Genomic DNA, 8189 nt, shown 5'->3' with positions numbered 1-8189 from the left:
CACAATTCTTTCCCCTGGTACAGCTCTTGTTCCAGCTTAGGTGTTAGCTAGGGGATTCTCCATGATGGCTCCTCTCCCTCTCTGTTCTCTTCCACCCCTTTATATATCTTTTGCATAAGGCGGGAACCCTTTGTCCCTCTGGGTTTCCACCCACCCCCACTGGAAAAGCACCAGGTTAAAGATGGATTCCAGTTCAGGTGACATGATCACATGTCACTGCAAGACTTCATTACTCACTTGCCAGCACACACATATACAGGGAGACTCACAGGTAAACAGCCATCTGCAGACAATGGGAGTCATCAAGATTCCAAACCATCATTAATGGCCCACACTTTACATAATTACAATAGGCCCTCAGAGTTACATTTTATATTTCTAGTTTTAGATACAAGAGTGGTACATTTCTACAAATAGGATGATCACACTCAGTAGATTATGAGCTTTGTAATGATACCTTACAAGAGACCTTTTGCACAAAGCATATCCCATTTGCATTATAGTCACTTATCATCAAATTTTTTATAAAACTATCCCAGTTACATTATATTCACTTATTATCATGTTTTTATAAAACCATGTAGACTGCACAACGTCACAGCGTTTGGGGCCCAAACCCAGAATGTTAGCTAGCTCCCCGCCGGTAGAAAACAAATACATAAAATCAGTAGATTTAAGTCTAACTTTTCCACCCACAGGGTCATAGTTCATGACCACCTCAGGCAGTCCGGGATGACTAGCCACGGTGCAGTTCATATGATCCAGTAATTCGGGTATGGTCGAGTAATAACCTTGTCGTAGGATGAAATTCCACGTCATATCTCCAAAGGTGATTTCGAAAGGGGTGTCTTCGTTGATAGTATTCCAGCTTGGTGAATATTGTATTTTCACTAACCCCACCTCCCAGGCACCCAGGAGATCCAAGGGCTTAATTAGCCGTATTGTAAAGTTCGAGCTGGTGTTTTGGGGAAAAACTGCAGAGCTGGCATTGCTGGGCAAAGTAATGTAAAACCGGCCATCGCTCATCCATCTCTCTCTCTCTCTCTCTCTCTCTCTCTCTGTCTTTGCAGGAGGAATCTTTTTTGTTGTTGTTTTTGTTCGTGTCTAAATGTCACAGAGTTGAGAAGCTTCCACCCAGCTGTTAAACTTATCGGGCTCCCCCAACCATTTCACCAGTAGCTGCTTTTTTCTCCCTTTTCCTTTCTCCGCTAGAACTTTTTCAATCCTGTAAATCCTGTCTCGTTTCAGGGTAAAAAGATCCAGTAACTGCCTCACCCTCGTAATCTTTTAATCGGTATACAGGTCTCTGGCCCCTGGTTAAGGCTTCATCCACTATGAATATCTCATCGGTAAACGTCTGTTCATAACCTTTTTCAAAAGCGTCTTTGGTTTTAGATAGTCTCACGTGGTCACCTTTTCTAAAAGGGGCAACAACCAGTTTTATTTTAAAACCATCTCCGTAAACCGTTTTCCATACCTTCAGAGAATTTGAAGGGTTAACATCAGTGAGTCTGGTACGTATAGTTCTGTGAAAGCTCTGGTTGTAACTCTTTATAAAGTCAGGTAACCCATCAATGTAGCGAAAGGTGTTATGGGCTGTGAAGTATCTCCACATCCTAGTTTTTTAAAGTTCTGTTAAATCGCTCCACAGCCCCTGCTTTGACTTCATTATTAGTAACAAAATGGTGAACTCCATACCGCTTTAAAAATCTGCTTAAAGGTTTGTTTAAAAATTCTTTCCCCCGATCGGTTTGTAATTTTTGAGGCATGCAACCTTCACTGAAAATGGCTTTAAAGGCCTTGGATACCTCACCACTCGTCTTGTCTTTTAGGCCTAAGGCCCATGCATATTTGGATAGAATGTCTATCACTGTTAAGATGTACTTAAAACTGCTGTTGTGTTTGGAGAACCGGTGCATATCCACCAAATCTGCCTGCCATTGCGCATCCACATCTGAATCAATTGTCTTGTTTCTTTTAAAACATATTCGAGCCGGTTTGTGTAAAGTGTAAGCATCCTGGTCTGAAAGCCAAGCTGTTACCTGTCTTCTATTTAAAGTTTTACTACGCTTTCTGGCCACTTGAAAAAGAGGGTTCACCCCGCCAAAGCTCCCAACTTCCCCAGGGGTGTAATATATTTTCTTTAACAGAGCCGTCTGTGTAGACATGACTGTTACTGGTACCGTCTTTTACTACCACGAGTATGAAGGGGGACACATTCATATTGACACATTTAAATAAGTTTTTATTAATCGCCTGGTTTAACACGACTTTTTACAGCCACCTGTAAAAATGGATGCCATGACCCCTACCAAAGGGTGGGTGAGGAAATGGAGGCAGGGAGAGATGAAATGATTTGCCCAAGTCACACAGCAAGTCCTGGGCAGAGCTGGGAAGAGGTTTCCTTGATCATCTTCACTGACCACTTGCTCAGTCCAAGTGTATGGTGGGGCTTTTGGCCTCTTTCAGATCCCTGACAGCAAGTCTCTGTCCTTGACAGCTGAAGAAGAACCCATCTATGATATGTTTGTTTGAGCTCCTCAGTTATTTCTTTCCTCTCCCTATAGCTCTGTGTAAATCCATTGAAGATGGTGAACTAAGAGTACCTCTACACTGCAATAAAGGACCCACGACACAGCCATGGCTGGCCCGGGTCAGCTGGTGTGGGCTGCAGGGCTAAAAATTGCAGTGTTGACGTTCAGGCTTGGGCTGGAGGCCAGGCTCTGAAACCCCACAAGAGGGGTGGCTCTCAGAACCCAAACTCCAGCTCCCAAAGATCTACCCTGCTATTTTTAGACTCACTGCCTGAGCCCAACAGTTGACCCAGGCTCTGAGACTTGGTGTAAACGTACCCTAACAGAACACACCTGGGCTGTCTGTGCAGGTTGGAGAGTGGGCAGTGAGTGGGGCAGGTGCCCAATCGTTAAAGGATAAAAATAAGCATGGCTGCCCCATTCACTCTGCGCTGGTCCAATCTAGTCACTGAGTGTGCCGTCTTTCAAGATGCTGAGTGCCTCAGCTCCCCATTGAAGTCAGTGGGAGCTGAGGGTGATCAGCACCTTGTAGGAATAAGCCCTGAATGAGCCCAGAAATAGCTGTCTGTGGTCATGGAATGACAGGCCGTGTTGTGATGCGCACACACACAAGGGGGCAGAGTTAAGGTTGCACATGCACCCTGGGCTTTGACACTTCCTGGCTTTTGAACGTTTTGCTTTACAGCCCTGACATTGTCCTAGTGGAGTTTTCTTGTGTGGGGAATTCTTAAACGGGGTTTCAAGTGGAGTTAGGGTAGGGTACATACTTGAGCAGTTATGGCCCTACTGACTCTGAATTTCGGGTCTGATCTGATGGGGAAGAGTTATTTCTTTTAAATTCTAGGTGAAGTTCTAAATGATCTGGGAACAGACTTAATCTAAACCCAGGACTAGAACTCAGGCTATTTTGAATCTTTTCCCTTTGATTTTATTAATAATCAAACCCAATGCGTTGACCCATTCGGGGCTTTGATTAGGTCCTTGCCCCCAGTTTTCCATTCCAGAACTCCTGCTGCCCTGAGCTGTATTCGCTCTGTGCTTCCCGAAGCAAACTACAGCAAACAGCTGACTTCAGCAGTTGAACTAGCGGAGGAGAGGTCACATGACCACAACAGAAAAACAAGAGTGAGAAACAATGCCTTGGCCAGCCTTTGTTCTGCCTCCGGGATCTCTGTGCTGCAGCCAGTCAACAGAGCAAGTAACCAGGGTAAGGACGCCAGCCAGCCTCCTTTTATAACAGCTAGTTTTGGGACCCCCTGTCCAAAATCCTAAGACTGAAGCATTCAGGGGCAGAAAGACCCCCAGACGCCAATGGGAACTGCTGTATTATTGCAACTAGTTTTAGAGCCGCTCAGGCTAGCAGACTAGCTCCGGGCTTTAGTCTGAGCTCCAGGCAGCCCAGGATTTTCAGGGGAGATCCGATTATCGGGTGTAACTTTTGCCCCCTGCTCGTTTTGTTTACGAGCAAGACAGGCAGATTTCCGTCCCTCTCTGGGTCCTAAAGACCACCGGTCTGCTCTGGGCTGGTGTTTGCAGTGCACATGCTTTGTTACACATTTAGCACGTCTTCTGGTTCCTCGTCACTTGCTGATTACTGTCCTGGCCTGACTGTTATGAGCATTTGCAGTTCCGTAGCTCTGGTGCTCTGGAACATGCTGTGTCTGCACAATCTGTGCTGCTGCTTTATTTAGGGGTCTAGATGTGAGGACAGCAAAAGGAGCCTTCTGTGTCCATCACGCCTGCCGGAGCTGCCAGCAGCGGATGAGCTCTGAGGCCAGTGAGAGGAATGGCTAGTGTTCAGAAGGGCCAGAGAGGGTGTGCATCTGGGTAGAGATTGGGTTTAACGCTACCCGGGAGATCCACAGTCAGTGGGGTTTATTGGGTGTCACGGACTCACAGATCGTGCCCACTCTTGGCCCCGTGCGGTCCGTGGGGGGGTGCCCCTATCAGTGCGACAGCCCTTCTCGGGGGTCCACTCTCTCTCAGGGTTAAGCCCCACCACCTCCTGGAGCCGCACCTCTCTGAGCCTTAGCACACCTTTTTCTCGCCGTGGGCCCCCTCAGGGAGTCCCCTCGCTCTGGACCCCTGGGACCTCCACCCCCCGAAGGGGTTGATGCAACCCTGTTCTCTAGACTGGAGTGACTCCCAACCAGCGTAAAACAGGAGGGTTTATTGAGAGTTGAACACAGCACGAAACTCTCAGGGCCTCAGGCCTGGCCTCCCTCAGCCCAGCACATCCCAGTCTCCCTGCATCCAGGTGGGCTCTCCCTGCTCCCCCTCTCCAGCCCAGAGCCCCCCTGCTTCCCAGCTGGGCATCTGAGATCCCCGGCCCCAAGCCCCACCTCTGTCCATTGTCTTCTCTCCAGGTAAACAGGGTCGTAAACTGGGGCCTCCTCTCCTCGCTTCTGTCCTCTGGCTGGAACCAGCTGGTTAGGTCACTGGGTCCTCACTCTGCAGCCCATTGTCCTCCCACTGGCCAGAACCGGCTGCAACTCCTGAGCTGGGTCTCCAGGTAAGGGTCTCAGGTCACCAGTCGCTGGGGTATCCATCCTCCAGGCCATTGGCTGGGGTCCCAAGTTCCCTCTCCGGTCCTCTGTAACAACAAACTCCCTCTCCCCTCACCTCGTTAAACCAGTAACACCCAGGGAAACTGAGTCCCACCCCCTCTGCATACAAACCATTGAAACCTCACCGAAAACAAGAAAAAAAACAAGAAAATCCCCCACTTCATCACATCTCTCCCCCCTTCGAGGCTGAACGGAGCAGGGTAACTTAGCCAGTGACCTGGGGAAGTTCAGGGCCCCCGCCCCGTGGTATAGCATCGGCTATAACATTGGCACTCCCCTTCCCCCTGGCACAGCCCTCTCCCCCCACTACACCCCCCTAGACCAGTGGTGCCCCCTCTCAGGGGCTTCCACCCAGTTGACACCCCGCAGGTTCTGCTTGGCCGCCATTTCCTTCATCTTCAGGCACTGTGCCACCTTGTGTCCCTTTTGGCCACAGTAATTACATTTCAGGTCCCTCAAGTCCCACTTGAGGTGGGACTCCCCTTCTGAGTCCCCGATGTGGGTCTCCCTCCTGCCCCCGATTTGCTGTCCGCAAACTCATCTGCCAGTGCCCCTGCATTGCGCAGATCCTTGGGCTTCCGGTCCACTAGCCACATCTTAAGGTCTGGAGGGCAGATGTCATACAGCTGCTCCAACCCCACCAGGTTATACACGTCCTCTGCGGTAGTGGCCCCTGCGCCCTTCCCCCAGTTGCGGAGATATTCCCCCAGCAAGTTGGTGACTTCCTTGTAAGTGACACCTGAGGTCTTGCGTACACCCCGGAATCGCTTCCTGTACGCCTCGGGGGTCAGTTCAAACTTCCACAGCAAAGCCTGTTTGAACAGGTCGTAGTCCCCCGTCTCAACACCATCCATTTGGCTGAACGCCTGTATGGCTTTGGGACCCAGCAGGGGGGTCAGACAGCGAAGCCTGTTTGCAGGGTCAATCTGGTTCAGTTCACAAGCCTTCTCAAAGGCTGTGAGGTAGGCATCGATATCCCCCCCATCCTCAAACTGGGGCAGCAGTTTGGTGTCCAGATTCCCCCCAACACTGGCGTCTTGGGGCACTTCCCCACTTACCCCCCCCGGCAGGCCCTCTTGGCCCGCTGCTCGTCCAACTCCAACTCATGCTTCCGCTGTTCTACACAGTCCACCAGCCTCCGCTCCTCCAGCTCCAGCTCCTTTGCTTCCAGCTGCAGCTCCAGTCTCCGCAGCTCCTCTAGGGAGGAACCTGACTGAGGTCTCCCTGTACTGACTGGGGAGTCAGGTCTGACACACTCCCAGTCGCTACACAGACTGCCCCCCCGGCTACTCCCCGGCTCTCTGGGCACCCCGGGAGCCCCCCTGGGGCCTGGAGCCTGTGCCTCAGACGGGTCATTCTCTACAAGCTGAGCAATCAGCCGCTCCTTAGTGAGCCTCCCCATGCTCAGCCCTCTCTCCCTGCACAGACGGGCCAGGTCGCTCTTACGGAGCTGGTTCTAGGCCATTTCCAGGCTGGTTCCGTTCAATACCCTTGTTCTATCGCTGGCAGCCACTCACTGCAAAGCGCCGGTGCTCGCAGCCAAACCTCTACAGGGTGCACCCACGAACCATCCTCTGCTACCATGTTGTCACGGACTCACAGATCGTGCCCACTCTTGGCCCCGTGCAGTCCATGGGGGGGTGCCCTTTTCAGTGCGACAGCCCTTCTTGGGGGTCCACTCTCTCTCGGGGTTAAGCCCCACCACCTCCTGGAGCCGCACCTCTCTGAGCCTTCGCACACCTGTTTCTCGCCGTGGGCCCCCTCAGGGAGTCCATTCGCTCTGGACCCCCCGGGCCTCCACCCCCGAAGGGGTTGATGCAACCCTGTTCTCTAGACCGGAGTGACTCCCAGCCAGCGTAAAACAGGAGGGTTTATTGAGAGTTGAACACAGCACAGGAAACTCTCAGGGCCTCAGGCCTGGCCTCCCTCAGCCCAGCACATCCCAGTCTCCCCCTCTCCAGCCCAGAGCCCCCCTGCTTCCCAGCTGGGCATCTGAGATCCCCGGCCCCAAGCCCCGCCTCTGTCCATTGTCTTCTCTCCAGGTAAACAGGGTCGTAAATTGGGGCCTCCTCTTCTCTCTTCTGTGCTCTGGCTCTAACCGGCTGGTTAGGTCACTGGGTTCTCACTCTGCAGCCCATTGTTCTCCCACTGGCCAGAACCGGCTGCAACTCCTGAGCTGGGTCTCCGGGTCGGGGTCTCAGGTCACCAGTCGCTGGGGTATCCATCCTCCAGGCCATTGGCTGGGGTCCCAAGTTCCCTCTCCGGTCCTCTGTAACAACAAACTCCCTCTCCCCTCGCCTCGTTAAACCAGTAACACCCAGGGAAACTGAGTCCCACCCCCTCTGCATGCAAACCATTGAAACCCCACCGAAAACAAGAAAAAAACAAGAAAATCCCCCACTTCATCACATTGGGTTAATAACTAAATAGTGAGCCAAAGGCTGCAGTCAGTTACACCTGACCCGGAGATGCTCCCTGGACTTCTATCCCATAACTGAGGCCAGGATTCAGCCCACTGTCCCTACATATTCCCTTAGCATGTGCATAACCCCAGTGCTATTGGTGGCCATGAATGATCCAGCCATTTTTGCTAGTTCCTGATGCTATTTCCAGGTGTCTGTCCTAGCCCATTCAGAGCTGGGGGAGGGCAACCCTGGGATGCAGTAGTTTCCTAGCTCCGGGACATGGAAATGGTTTGAGTAGCTCTTTCCCTCTCCCCAGCTCCACGTCCCTCATACCCAGCACCAAGAGCTTCTCTAACAGTTCACAGGCATTCAGTAGGCTGGACTCTCCCCTCACACTTGTGTAAATCAGGAGTAGCTCCCGTGAAGTTAGTGAACTTACACCAGTGTGAAACTGACTCGCTTGTCAGGGCTGTCCGACCCTGCGTTGTTCTGCTGTTGTTTGCCCAGGAGAAGGGGCTGAAAGCCCCAGCCCGCCTGGTTAAGATGTCCAACAGACTATCTGTATGAGGACAGGAGACTGCCCCTTAGGGCGGATGACCAGGAGAGCGCAAAAAGAAGCAGGAAAGAAAAGCAGTTGCGCCTCCTTATCTCTGCTCCTAGCTCCTTGCAGCTTTGGCTCTCTG

Source organism: Emys orbicularis, chromosome 16, assembly GCF_028017835.1.
Source record: "Emys orbicularis isolate rEmyOrb1 chromosome 16, rEmyOrb1.hap1, whole genome shotgun sequence".
Classification (NCBI taxonomy): Eukaryota; Metazoa; Chordata; order Testudines; family Emydidae; genus Emys; species Emys orbicularis.
The sequence above is the reverse complement of the archived record's forward strand: the minus strand, read 5'-3'. Positions refer to the sequence as shown.